This window comes from Schistocerca nitens, chromosome 7 (genome assembly GCF_023898315.1).
Source record: "Schistocerca nitens isolate TAMUIC-IGC-003100 chromosome 7, iqSchNite1.1, whole genome shotgun sequence".
In the NCBI taxonomy this organism is placed as follows: Eukaryota; Metazoa; Arthropoda; class Insecta; order Orthoptera; family Acrididae; genus Schistocerca; species Schistocerca nitens.
In genome coordinates this window covers 162754255-162769725 of record NC_064620.1, presented here as the reverse complement: position 1 = coordinate 162769725, position 15471 = coordinate 162754255, and positions in this window count along the sequence as shown.

The following is a 15471-nucleotide window of genomic DNA, read 5'->3' as shown; positions in this document are numbered from 1 at the left end:
GCACAGAGCCAGGGATCTACATCCACATCTCTTCTCGCAGTGCTTCGCTTCATTGGGAGTTCACCCCAAACTATCTTCTCGTATGGGCATGGTCCGTAGGGTCCTGGAGGGGGGGAGGGGGGGGGGCAGAATGCCGGAAATTAACCCTCGGCAGTCTCCAAGATCATCTGGATCACTGCTTGAGACGACACAGAGAGAGAAAATTTCGCTTTGGGTCTTACGGCTCTGCTTGGATACGATCTGCATAGCCACTGTCCGCGCCGGCTATGTAATGTTTCCTCATTCAAATTTCCTGCCGCTGTTATTCATCGTCCTCTTAGGAGTGTCCCATTGCACGCCTGCAATTACTTTTTCTGCTGAATATCTACAAGGTGCCGCAAAGCTTCACACGACTCTCAGATAGCAACATTCCGTATCTCGACGTTGCTCGTACACCACATCCGTATCTTGATCTGCGCTTTCACAACGAAGAACGTCATGTTTCGGTGTTCCAATTTCACCACTCACACAGCTGTCGTCCTCTTTACACTGGAAACTACGTAAATATGATGTTGTAGAGTCCTAGACCCTTTATGAACAACAGCGCCATTGGGAAATATGTGCTCCATTCTACTTCACGAATGAAAAGTTAGATATACAAGTTGTGTTTTTGAACTCTACAGATTCAGAGGTTAATTTCAGCTGCCTGCAGAAAAATGACGAACACTTTGTGTGCAGAGGTTAAGGCTCTGGTCTCTTTCTCGGAACTAAAGGGCTCTCCGACATCACTTAAGGGAAATGTTACAAGCTTTCTTTCTCGGAGTCATTTTTGTCTAATCGCAGCCTGATGTCTTAGTTGTCACCCAGTCTGCGACGGAGTTTTAAACCCTAACCTTAGTTTCTTCCTTCTTCAGAATGATTAAATCACATTAGTACCTGTACCCTACATCGTCAATTATTTTTTGAATGCATTGCAATCTCCGTCTTTCTCTCCAGATTCACCCTCTGCAGCTCCGTGTAGTACCACGGATGTTATTCCCTGTCGTCCTAACACATGTCCTACCATTATGTCCTTTCTTCTTATCAGTGTTTTCCATACATTCCTTTCCTCGCCGATTCTCCGGAGAACCTCGTCATTCCTTACCTCATCAGTCCACCTGATTCTTAACATTCTTCTTAGTACCGCATCTCAAATGTTCAGTTCTCTTTTGCTCCAGTTTCCCCCCTCTCATACAACGTTGTGATCCTGATATACATTATCAGAAATTTCTCCCTCAAATTAAGGCCTATGTTTAACGCTAATAGAATTCAATTGGCCAGGAATGCGCTTTTTGCCAGTGCAGGCCTGCTCTTTATGCCTACCTCGCTTTTTCCGGCAAGCGTTATTTTGCTTTCAAGGTAGCAGAATTTCTTAACTTCATTACCATAAATCCTGATACAAAGTTTCACGCTGTTCTCATTTCTTCTACTTCTCATTACTTTTGTCTTTCCTCGATTTAATCTCAATCCATATTCTGTACTCATTAGATTCAGCAGATCATGTAATTCTTCTTCACATTCACTGAGGATAGTAAAGACAACGAACCTTATCACTGATAGCCTTTCACCTTGAATTTTAATTCCACTCCTCAACCTTTCTTTTATTTCCATCATTACTTCTTCGATGTATAGATTGAACAGTAGTCCACTTCGTTCTTGGTCTGTCAGTCTTATTGTTCCCTCTTGGTTCTCGTACATACTGTGTATTTACCTGAATGCGCAGCTCAGTGTGGTTCTAAACGATCTGCGGACGAGATATTAAGTCGCTGTTGTTACGGAGTGACAGACTACCTCGATTCGCTTTTTGTAGTAAAGTTAGATTAGACAGTAGAATGCATCCTTACACTGTGAAACGTCCCCTTTGAAAAATTATACAAGACTGTGCTTACACTGACACACAATATTTTTTTAGCGCAACGCAATCTGACTTTCAAAAATCCCTACAAAAGAATGGCCCTGACTAACATTAACCTATACCTTTCACAAATCACTTACCTCACCAAAAATCCTCGTTACTCGAACTACTGCAATACAGCGAGCGCCACTACTGCCAGCTAAATAAAAGATTCAGACTACTGAAGGCACTAGCTACTAATAGGCATAGTTAGCAAATGAAAGATTTTGATAGAGAACAAACAATGTATTTACCTTACTAGTGTTCAAAAGTCATAATATATATAGCAGTTCAAGACATCCAGTCTTACAACTTTCAAAACTCCGCCATCTCTCTCCCCACATCCACCGCTGCTGGTGGCTCATCTCCAACTGCGCAACGCTACGCGCTGTTAACATCCAGGTGCCCAACACTACAATGGCAGACAACAATGCAAACCAGCCACAGACTGCACACAGCACAACCAGTGATTTCCATACAGAGCGCTACATGGCGTTACCAATGAGGAAAACCTAAACAGCCTACTTACAACTGCTGTATATAAGACATGTCGGAAAGCACAGACAAACCCGTTTCGGCCTGCCGCGGACACTGACGCGGCATGAACAAGGCAGGTACACCCACCGAGTTCGTCGAATGTTGCTGATGCTGAGCGAACGCGAATCCGTTGACACTGAAGCAACCGTGGCTTGTTCCGTCATCCATTATGATCTTACGTACTGAACAACTAGTTAGAGGAACAAATGGTTTGGGAAGACACTGTGGTGATAAACGAAGACGAGCGAGAAGTTGGGATATGGAGGTGTTTCCGCTGCAGTACGCCACGATCCGTGAGTCAGCTTCCAAGAATTTGGTGCTGTTTCTGGTATCAGCCTCACATCCGTGTGGCGAATAGTGCTCCGTCACAAGTCGCACCTGTACCACCTGTTACTGACACAGTAGGGATTGCTGAAACCACTGGTTTTCGGTTACATTGTCTTTTTTTTTTACATCAGTTTTACCTGGCTCTTGAAATCAATCAAAATAACCGATATATGAAATAATCTATTTTAGGTTTTTGTTCCTATTATCGCCTATAATAACAAAGATTAAAATCTTCAAATCTCTGTTTCAAGATGCATAGAATCAAAATATTAAATTATACAGGCAAGTATAAGAAAACTTGCTCTCTCTACATTATTTACTGCTTTTCTAGCAAAGTGATAAGTGGTTGGAAACTACAAAAAAATCACCAGTATTCTCCTATTGATTCAAATTTTTTGAAAGTCTGCTTCAAAATAATGTAAATGGGGATCATGTCCCCACTTGAGCGTTACGAATACTCAGTGCTAAAAGGTAAAAACTGAGGTTGAAAAATCTGTTTTTCGTGTTACTTCGTTCGTTTTCAAGGGCTGCAGGCAGATAAAGGCATATTATGTAGAAACAGGGACCAGATCAGCTACTCTCTACTTTTACTGCGTACAATGAATGAATTGTTGTTAGTTAATATATCAGTCACCATAATTTCCTTCCTCTTTAATTATTTCATACAAATATCAGACAAATCTTTAATCTTTGAAAGTAAATGAAGGATTGTACTTCGTTGCTACGTAACTTCGTACAAATATTTTCCAGTCTAGGGTTGGTCCATTCCGCATTTCAACGGATATCCAGCGACGGCAGTAAGAAACTACTTTGTAGATCAGGTAGGGTCAAGTCTTACATACTGCTCGTATAGCGTACTTAATCCGTGACACACGGCAATAGCCGGCCGAGGTTGCCGAGCGGTTCTAGGCGCTACCGTCTGGAACCGCGCGACCGCTACGGTCGCAGGTTCGAATCCTGCCTTGGGCATGGGTTGTGTGATGTCCTTAGGTTAGTTAGGTTTAAATAGTTCCAGGTTCTAAGGGACTGATGACCTTAGAAGTTAAGTCCCATAGTGCTCAGAGCCATTTGAACCATTTTGAACAAACGAAAATAGATACATCAATGTTTCAGCAATGCTGTAGCAATTCTTATGCTATGTGAGTGTTGCTCATTTCTGTCGCCATTGTTATTAAAATAGCATTGATCCCTTTTCCCATTTTCTATAATAACACGATATTTTAAACTAATGAAATTTTAGAAATGAAAATTATTCTTTTTTAAAAAAAAGTTTATTTATGAATGAACACTGCTGTCATAGTTAGTTGATATCTCGCTTTTTTTAGTATGCTATCAGTAAAAAAAATAAAAAATAACTGATATAACTGAAACCAAACAAATACTGAAAAATATCGATTATTCAGAGCAAAAATACCATTATCGGTTTTAAGTGGTAGGTTTTTTTTTCCATCCCTGTGACAAAGGGCTGCATGGGATCGATTTCAGTTTGGGACTTTCTACGAATGGACTGTGAATAATTTCAATCTGGGCAACTTACAAAGCGTTACTTTCTCTGGGTACTTCACGTTCACAAATTGTGATGCAGTGAACGGATATAACACGCATTACTGGACCACAGAAAATCGTAGGTCCATGCTTCATATTGACTGCCAAGTAGGAGTTTCATTAATGTGTGGTCAGGAATCCTGAGAGATGAAATAATCGATCTACACTACTTCACAGGTACTCTGACAAGTGATATATATCGCACTTCTATTGTCGACAGTTAAGGTACCTACCTTCCTTGGAAACGTGAGTCTACACATAGGTCGTATGGGGCTACAGCACGATGGTCATCCAATCGACTCTGTGCGTGGTTGCAACGACTGAATAGCGGTTTTCCTGGAAGATGGTTAGGACACCGTGGTCCTTAGGAATGGCCCGTACAGTCGCCCGATTTAACTTCAGTAGATTTCTACTTGTGGGGAAATATAATGAATCGTGTTTATGTCAACAGAGTCACAGCATCTGATGACTTCAGACGCTCTTCGCTTCATCGCACCAGCCGCTGTACATCTCGTCCGCAATTCGTTTAGAAGGTGCACTGAATTAAGCATTCAGAAAAATGGTCATCCTTTTGATCATTTCACTAAATGAAGATTCCACCACCAGAACTTGAATGTAAGCTGGCCGTGCGGTTCTAGGCGCTACAGTCTGGAACCGCGTGACCGCTACGGCCGCAGGTTCGAATCCTGCATCGGGCATGGGTGTGTGTGATGTCCTTAGGTTAGTTAGGTTTAAGTAGTTCTAAGTTCTAGGGGACTGATGACCACAGATGTTAAGTCCCATAGTGCTCAGAGCCATTTGAACCATTTTGAACTACAATGTAAACATTGCTTATTATGCACAGCATGTTACACCCACCCCCTAGGATTTTGAACATTTCAAATTCCAAAACTAAAAGTAAGATATATGATTTAAACTTAATTATACACCGTGTTCCAGAAATGTTCCGACAGACTTCGAGAGGTTGTAGAAGGAATCTTGAGAAACAAATCGGCATTAGGAACCTGCGTCCTGAAAATTCGCCCAACAGCGCATCAGAGGGTCGCCTGCCACTAGATCACCACTTCGGCAAAAAACGTGACTTTGTACGGTGACGGACCCTAGGCGGAACGTCTCGCAATTATGTTTGTTAATTAGTGATCGCGACTGATTGTCGCGATCACCAGTGAAGAAGATGAAGGCCTTGTCTCTTATGAATGCGATGCTCTTTATCCTTGGTAAATGATGATTTCGGATATGAGGTTTCCATGCGCAGTTTATTAATTAATTAATTAATTTTTTTTTTTTTTTTTTTTTTTTTTTTTTGCAGCAACCCTCCAAAATCTCCAGTATTTTTCGGTACACAGGAGAAAAATAAACTACGGGTGGAAACCTGTGTCCGAAAGGCAACAGAGTATTGCTTTCATAGGAGACAAGGGCTGTTTACGCAGTAGCTAACTCCATGTTCTCCGCTGCCGATCGTGTCAATCTTTCGCGATCACTGAGTAAAAAGTAGCACTGCGAGACGTTCCGCCTACCGTCCGCCAGCGTACAAAGTCATTTAAGGGCAGGCGCCGGCGGCTGTAACTTCGACAATCTGTAGCGCCATTGGAAGACGTTTCCAGACGTGGTTTACTTTTGTTGTTCAAGACACTCTCTACAACCCTTCGAAATCTGTCACAAAATTTCTGGGACACGGTGTATACACGTGGGGGAGTTGGAAAATAAGTTTCCCCTGTCGACTGTGGACAGAGTTTTGTGTGAAAGGGAAAAAAAAGCCCGCATACCGTGGTCGTGCGGTAGCGTTCTCGCTTCCCACGCCCGGGTTCCCGGGTTCGATTCCCGGCGGGGTCAGGGATTTTCTCTGCCTCGTGATGGCTGGGTGTTGTGTGATGTCCTTAGGTTGGTTAGGTTTAAGTAGTTCTAAGTTCTAGGGGACTGATGACCATGGATGTTAAGTCCCATAGTGCTCAGAGCCATTTGAACCATTTTTAGGGAAAAAAAAGAGAATCAGACAATAAAGATAAGACATATCTTTATTTTTCTACATAATTTCCAAGTACATTCTGACCTTTGTCACACCGCTTTATAAGCTTCAAAAAGCCTTCCAGGAAGAATCAGGGCGTTGCATACGGAAGAAGCGTTGAACGGCTTGTTTGACGTCAGCATTGCTGCCAAAGCGCCTTCCGCCGAGAGTCTTCTTCAAAGCAGGAAACAGATGGAAGTCACTTAGTGCGAGGTCCGGACTGTATGGCGGATGGTGTAGGCGCTCTCAACCATGAGTTGCAATATGGTTTTGCGTTTCCGTCGCCGTGTGTGGTCTCGCATTGTCATCCAACAGCAGAACGCCAGATCTGAGAAGGCCGAGCAGCTTTTTCTGGATCACCTCTTTCAATTTCGACAGGGCGGCGTAGTACCGCGCGTCATTGATGGTTGCGTCCTCCAGAAAGTCCAGCAGCAAAACTCCTTTGGCGTCCCAGACAACGGTGAGTAGCACTTTACCTGCAGAGTGTTTTTGTACTTCTTTCGGACGGGTGATGACGGATGTTTCCACTCCATGGATGCGGCCTTCGATTCGGGCGTGTAATGGTGCACCCACGTTTCATCCCCCGTCACAATCCGAAACAGAAGGGCATTGCCAGATTCATGGTAACGCACGAGCTGTTCCAGGCTGAACGCCATGCGTTGTTCCATGTGTGTCTGGGTCAGTTGGCGGGGCACACATCGTGCTGACACATTCCTGTATCGAAGAATGTCGTGGATGGTCTTGTGAGCTCGCTCATGTCCTATTCCAAGTTCTGCCGCTAGACCATCGATGGTGATACGTCGGTTCGCTTTAATCATGTCATCTACCTTCCTGACATGTGCATCTGTAGTGGCCGTGCGCGTCCGTCCAGGTTTCGGTATGTGCTGCACTTGCTGACGTCCATCACTGAATTGCTGGCACCATGTCCGCACTATTTGGCTCGACATCACACCTCATCCATACACCTCAACAAGGTGGTTACGAATTTCCGTGCCTGATACTCCACGTGCCCATTCATAGCGGATAACAGCTCTCACTGCCGCCTTTGACCACGACTCCAAAACGCACCTTCTCTCCATAGCTCCGGGAAAAGACTGAGCGGCTGGCCTCCGCTTTGCGCAGGCACTGCGACAGCGCCATCTGCTTCATCGCGGTCGACCTCTACCCAATGGTGTATCGGTGTCTTGCGCGTGCGCGTTCACCTGCCGTGTCGTCTTCCGCGCATATCACACAACTCTGCCCACACTCGACAGGAGAAACTTATTTTCCAACTCCCCCTCGTAGTTGGTTTAAAGACTAGAGCCATGTGACATAAAGTTAAGTTCTTTTAAAAAGTTATAACTGGACGCTGTAACTCTGGAAAGTAACCAAACAAACTATGTTTATAATTACACAGAAAGTGTAACATTTTTTACCTTTACCGACCTAAATAAGCATTTCCTCCACTATTACTTTGTAAGTTACAGAGGAAAACGTATCACCTGAAACATCCAGAACATATGTACTGGTAGCCATTAGCGGCCTTCAACAAACATCAAACTTGGAAAAATTTCGAAATTTGTGGTAAATTCCTATGGGGCCAGACTGCTGAGATCATCGGTCCCTAGGCTTACGCACTACTTAATCTAACTTAACCCATGCCCGAGGGAGGACTCGAAGCTCCGAAGGGGGGGGGGGGGGAGGGAGCCGCGCGAACCATGGCAAGGCGCCTTACAACGCGCGGGCTACCCTGCGTAGCCATCAAATTGGCATGAAATGTACTACCTGTTTGTTTAGTTTGTTTGTGTCATTGATTAGAATTTCAGTACAACGGTAAAAAGTAAAAAAAATGGTTCAAATGGTTCTGAGCGCTATGGGACTTAACATCTGTGGTCATCAGTCCCCTAGAACTTAGAACTACTTAAACCTAACTAACCTAAGGACATCACACACATCCATGCCCGAGGCAGGATTCGAACCTGCGACCGTAGCAGTCGCGCGGTTCCGGACTGCGCGCCTAGAACCGCTAGACCACCGCGGCCGGCGGTAAAAAGTAGGTAGAAATTTCATGTAATCGTGTATGTAAAGGCAAATAGTGTTACAGGTATTTCATTCGAAAATCGCTTTTGAAGGTTGTCTGTGAAGTGAAATCGTCCACCAGCGTATGCCGCTATCAGAAAGCGGCAAGGTTGAAGACCATGCGGCTGCAGTAGTCCGACAACTCTCACGCAAATGTGTGATTTTTGGTAATTGAAGGGCTATAATCAATGCCACCCACAATCGTAACTGCTCAGCGCAACTAGTGCCGGAGAGGGCACACATTGTTCGTTCGGCTGTGTAGTATCTTACAGCTATACCACATGTTCTTCGCCCCTGTTAATGTGGTATCCACACAGAGGGTGCCACGACGTCTAGAGCAGCGCGGAGTGCCATCAAGGCGTCGATAGTTGCGGCTTCTCTCGACGCGTCATAAGAGAGAGCCTCGTCAATAGTGATACGGGGAACGAGAGCGCAGGACACAGGTGTGGCAGCACTTTGTTTTTTCACAGACACGTTGGGTTGGGTTGTTTGGGGAAGGAGACCAGACAGCGAGGTCATCGGTCTCATCGGATTAGGGAAGGATGGGGAAGGAAGTCGGCCGTGCCCTTTCAAAGAAACCATCCCGGCATTTGCCTGGAGCAATTTAGGAAAATCACGGAAAACCTAAATCAGGATGAACAGACGCGGGATTGAACCGTCGTCCTCCCGCACAGACACGTATCCGTGCGTAGAGGCTCTGAGGAAAACAGGCGTTGTCAGTCGAGAGTGCTTGAAACGCTTTTGTTTGAGATTGTGTTCAGTAAGTTGAACAATGAGATACGTTCTTCTGGATCACAGTGAATGCCGCAACTGGGAGAACGTCGTCAATTCGTCATCGTCATACGATCGCGATGATATAGGGCCCCTATGGGTACAGAACACGATCGCCTCTAGTTCGCATGGCCGGTAGTTTCGATAGCAGAAGCCACATTTCTGACTTCTTAATGCCATGTTCTCTTTGAAATGAGCAAAAAACAGGCAAAGTTGGAATCTCTCTCTTTTTTTGGTTTTTTGAGGCAGTGAAAAGACCTACAAAGGATCTGCTTCAGGATTGTGATTGATTATACTTTGAACTTCATTTTAGATTTTCAAAACAAAAAAATGGGGTCCTTGATTATGATTTGATCAAGGGCCTACGACTCTGAAGTACGCAGACTGCATGCAGAGCAACCCCTCAGCAGTTATCTGCTATAAAAAATGAATAACGTCAGTCGATACTACATTAAATTTATGGGACCTTATAACTAATCACAAGGAAATAACCTTAAATTTAATGATATGGTGCTAACTCGAATTTTGAGTTACATTTTTTGTGGTTTTGTCACTCTTTCCGGCTTTACAAAGATAGTTAATATTAACAAATGTCATGTATTATAAGTATAAGCTACCAAGAAAAGTATTTACTTTTCAGTGATCAAAGGTAGAAGTTAACAGGTTGAACCGTTTTTGCTTTATGCTGCACGCGGTTTCGAAAAATCTTTTCTCGAGAAAAACCTGGGAAGCTCTTATGTGCATTGTTAGTTCAATTTGCATTAAACTACATATTATTATTTATTTTTGATGTCGCTGGACAAAAATCTGAAGTTAGATTTTCCAAATTCAAAATATCTAATACATTATGGCGGACTACAAATTATGTTATACAGGGTGGTCCATTGATCGAGACCGGGCCAAATATCTCACGAAATAAGCGTCAAACGAAAAAACTACAAAGAACGAAACTCGTCTAGCTTGAAGGGGGAAACCAGATGGCGCTATGGTTGGCCCGCTAGATGGCGCTGCCATAGGTCAAACGGATATCAACTACGTTTTTTTAAATAGGAACCCCCAATTTTATTACACATTCGTGTAGTACGTAAAGAAATATGAATATTCTAGTTGGACCACTTTCTTTATCTTTGTGATTGATGGCACTGTAACAGTCACAAACATATGGCTAATAATTTTAGGCGAACAATTGGTAACAGGTATGTTTTTCAAATTAAAATACAGAACGTAGGTACGCTTGAACATTTTATTCCGGTTGTTCGAATGTAATACGTGTACCTTTGTGAACTTATAATTCCTGAGAACGCATGCTGTTACAGCGTGATTACATGTAAATACCACATTAATGCAATAAATGCTCAAAATGATGTCCGTCAACCTCAATGCATTTGGCCTTCAACTTTCCCCACAGAAAGAAATCCGGGGACGTCAGATCCGGTGAACGTGCGGGCCAATCCACCTGTCATGAAATATGCTACTCAATACCGCTTCAACCGCACGCGAGCTATGTGCCGGACATCCATCATCTTGGAAGTACATAGACATTGTCATGCAGTGAAACATCTTGTAGTAACATCGGTAGAACATTACGTAGGAAATCAGCATACATTGCACCATTTATATTGCCGTCGATAAAATGGGGACCAATTATCTTTCCTCCCATAATGCCGCACCATACATTAACCCGCCAAGGGCGCTGATGCTCCACTTGTCGCAGCCATCGTGGATTTTCCGTTGCCGAATAGTGCATATTATGCCGGATTACGTTACCGCTGTTGGTGAATGACGCTTCGTCACTAAATAGAACGCATGAAAGAAAATCTGTTATCGTCCCGTAATTTCTCTTATGCCCAGTGGCAGAACTGTACACAATGTTCAAAGTCGTCGCCTTGCAATTCCTGGTGCATAGAAATATGGTACGGGTGCAATCGATGTGATGTAGCATTCTCAACACCGACGTTTTTGAGATTCCCGAATCTCGCGCAATTTGTCTGCTACTGATGTGCGGATTAGCCGCAGCTGAAACACTTACTTGGACATCATCATTTGTTGCAGGTCGTGGTTCACGTTTCACATGTGGCTGAACACTTCCTGTTTCCGTAAATAACGTAACTATCCGGCGAACGGTTGGATGATGCCGTCCAGGATACCGAGCAGCATACATAGCACACGCTCGTTGGCTATTTTGATCACGGTAGCCATACATCAACACGATATCGACCTTTTCCGCAATTGGTAAACGGTCCATTTTAACACGGGTAATGTATCACGAAGCAAATACCATCCGCACTGGCGGAATGTTACTTGATACCACGTACTTATACGTTTGTGACTATTACAGCGCCATCTATCACAAAGTGAAAAAAGTGGTCCAACTAAAACATTCATATTTCATTACGTACTACACGAATATGTAATAAAAATGTGGATTCATATTTTAAAAAACGCAGTGGATATCCGTTTGACCTATGACAGCGCCATCTAGCGGGCCAACCATAACGCCATCTTGTTTCCCCATCAAGCTATATGAGTTTCGTTCTTTGTAGTTTTTTTTCGTTTGATGCTTATTTCGCCCGTCACTATCAATGGACCACCCAGTATGTATAAAACACTGAAAATGTTATAACACGAGTAGGAGACGACAGAAGAAATGAATGTTGTTTTGCAGTGGCTTGAGGAGGAAGAGGAGGAGTCGAAAGTATATTGTGATACAGGTGATCGTGAAACTGATTGCCTGACTGCAAGTACCACAACACTGAATCGATACAAGACGTGAACGCTGAGGAACATAGATCCAATTTTTCTGAACTAAGTAAAGGAGCTGCATCCACTTTACCTCAATTTTATTATAGAATAGATCGTGAAACAGGATGGGACACAAAATTTTCTCGAAAAAGAAAACGTGCGTACTCTAGCAGGTAACATAATTCTTCATTTGTATCTGTTTTCAGGCAGAGGGAACAATCGATGCTAAAAATCCATCAGGCTCCAGAGGACGTTGTCATGCCTGTGGAAGTACTGGTACTTGAAATGTAAGAGATGGATGTATGGAGAACATCTCAAATGCATTTGTGTAATGTGCTTGGAATGTATGTAGTGGTCACGAAAAGAAGTTCGTTATATTCATTAGAATGTTGTGTACGAAGTGTAGCCCGAAACGATGTGAGTGAATCACAATTTAAAAACGATTCTCCTTATTCGAGATTCATTTTAACAGGTGGCTATCATTTGTTACTCGCACACATAATTGTCTAACACAGGGTTGTAACTGATATTTTCAGCCAACTTCCTCTTGGTGTGTGTGTGTTTGTGTGTGTGTGTGTGTGTGTGTGTGTTTGTGTGTTTGTGTGTGTGTGTGTGTTTGTGTGTTTGTGTGTTCGTGTGTTTGTGTGTTCGTGTGTGTGTGTGTGTGTGTGTGTTCTTGTGTGTTAGTGTTCGTGTGTGTGTGTTCGTGTGTGTGTATGTGTGTGTGTGTGTTCGTGTGTGTGCTTGTGTGTATTCGTGTGCGTGCGCGTTCGTGCGTGCGTGAGTGCTGTTGCGTATAGGGGCCAACATAGGTAAAAGCAGACGTACACAGGCTTTCCTCATACGACCCACGGAAGTTTATACAAGGCACACTGCTTCCAGTAGCAGCACGCCTAGTTAAATTCTGTGGTGTTCCAACCAACCTTCGGAGTAATGATATAGATTACGGAAAAGATGACAACACCATAAAATAATTAATGTAGAGTAATAAAACTACCGGAATATGTTTGCCTACGTAACATATGTGATTAACATTGCAAGATCACAGGTTAATGGCCGGCCGAAGTGGCCGAGCGGTTCTAGGCGCTTCAGTCTGGAACCGAGCGACCGCTACGGTCGCAGGTTCGAATCCTGCCTCGGGCTTGGATGTGTGTGATGTCCTTAGGTTAGTTAGGTTTAAGTAGTTCTAAGTTCTAGGGGACTGATGACCTCAGCAGTTAAGTCCCATAGTGCTCAGAGCCATTTGAACCATTTGAATCCTCTCGGTAGTTCCACATGGGCGTCCGGAGCGCGGTCGTCTTACGACCGTACATTTTCGTGACCACCGCTGGCAGCGATGGCGTACTGTGAATACATTACTGTCAAGTCTTTCTGCAATATCGCAGAAGGAACGTTCAGCTTCTCGTAGCCGTATTACAGATCTCGTTCAAACTCAGTGAGGTGTCGATAACGGCGTCTTTGTCGCCTTAAAGATATTGACTAATATCAACTGAACACATCCAATCTCAAAGGTAACTAACGCTGACAACCGTTACAGCGCGTGTTTAAAGTAAACCTGACTTGCATCCTCATAGTGGCGCTACTAGAGCGAGTCTTATGCAGCTGGCGCGAAATTTCAACAGACATCGTCTTTCAGACGTAGAAACATGTCTGTCAACTTTCGTTTATGTTGCACTACTCCTGACTGGTGTTGCGGTTTTTCCGCCAGTGTATTTACTTAGGTATCTCTCTACATTTCTGAAAGTTTGCACAATGTTATCAGATTCAAAAATTCGCTCTTCCGACCTGTGTGACTCAAATGTGTAAGAATTTACGGTCCAAGTCACTCACGCTGCGCCGAAACTTTAAATGCTATGGAGTTTGTCAAACATTTGGAATTTTCTGTCCTGCTCTGAATACGTTCGGTTCTCTTAATGCTTAAATTCAAAGAAAAGCAGGGCAACCCCACATTACCTTCCTAACAAGTGTATCATCGTGATCACAATTTTTTTTTCTTTTCGCGAACGTTTCCCGCAATTCATAATGCAGTGAGCTGAAAGCTTGCGAAAGAAGTTGCCAGATATCTGGGTAGCTGCCGAGAGATTATATTTTGAGGCAGCGTGCTTTATTGCAGAGGAAGTATTGAGCGAGACCGCTTTTTGCGTGTCCCATGAATAAACAGGTGTTCCAGATTCTCACGACAAAAATATTACGGGATTTTAAAAGGGAATTTCTGTGGTTGCAGCAGAGCTGGTGGGATTGTGCGCAGCTGCATGTTCTTTCCAGATCCTGTGAAACATTTATTCGCACCGCTGTTATTATTTTATGGTAAATCGATTACTTTCGTACGCTAGTCTTTGCAAATCTGCTCAGTAAAAAGGCTCGCTTTGTTGTTAGGTACAAATGTCGTAGTTTTCCTTATGATAAATTTTAACTTCGTAGATTATTTTGAGGCGTGATTTATGTAGACGAATTTTATCAGCCGATACCGAACAATCAAATTTTGCGTTCTACCCTTCAGTCTTCCTCTATAATGATTTAACTGTTGTGATCTTTTATACTTTTTACGCGGTTTCACTTGAAAATGAAAAATTAAGGGTAATTGGTCAATCGTAGCGTATAAGTAACCGTTGTGGAATAAAAGCATCATTGCGGGAAAGATAGTTTCATTTAATAATTTCTGTCATGTAGGGTTTTGTATTGTTTTCGCAATTAAACACTCTAGCAATTTGTAAGCTTCTGGGGCTGTATGTTACCGTGTAGTATGCTGCAGTGACTGAGGCCCCGTAAGGAAAGAGGAAGATAGATTACAGTTTAATATCCCATAGACGACGAAGTCATTGGAGATGGAGCACTAGTGGAGAAAGATGGGTAATAAAATCGTCTGCGTTCTTTGAAAGTTACCGGTGCATCAACCGCAATAAACGACTTACAAGAAGTACAGAAAACTTAAGTCTGGGTGGGCGGATAGCAATTCGAACCGCTATCTTCTCGAAAACAAATCCACTATCTTCCCACAGTACTACCTCGATCGGTAAGGAGCTGAACTCACATTCTGAAAGAGCGTTTATTACTAACTTGCAACTCTCATTTAGCATTTCCATAGTTTTCTTAAACCTATTAAGGTACGGTTGCTGTTTTCCCTTTCTATTATTCGAGCTTGCGTTTCGGCTCTAATGGCGTCCTCCATTTTAATTTGAGAGTAGTTGCATTCAGAGAATTTCGTTGTTTCCTGTTCCCTAGTCTATACGCAGTGTTTCGTATAAAAATTTTGATAAATTTTCAGTAACCTTACCAGGTGTTTACATTGTTACACTTCATGCGGAACGTCTGAGAATACTTACGCACATTGTTTTATCTAGTGTGAATGATATTTTATTAGTCATTTTCCGTTATGACAGATTTCGGCAATTGCTGTAATTAGGTCTGTGCACAACAGGAACAAATTAGAGAAAGAAATCAAAATAAAAAAATACCATGTAAAATAATACCTACCACAAAGAACTTGTTGTTGTTGTTGTGGTCTTCAATCCTAAGACTGGTTTGATGCAGCTCTCCATGCTACTCTATCCTGTGCAAGCTTCTTCATCTCCCA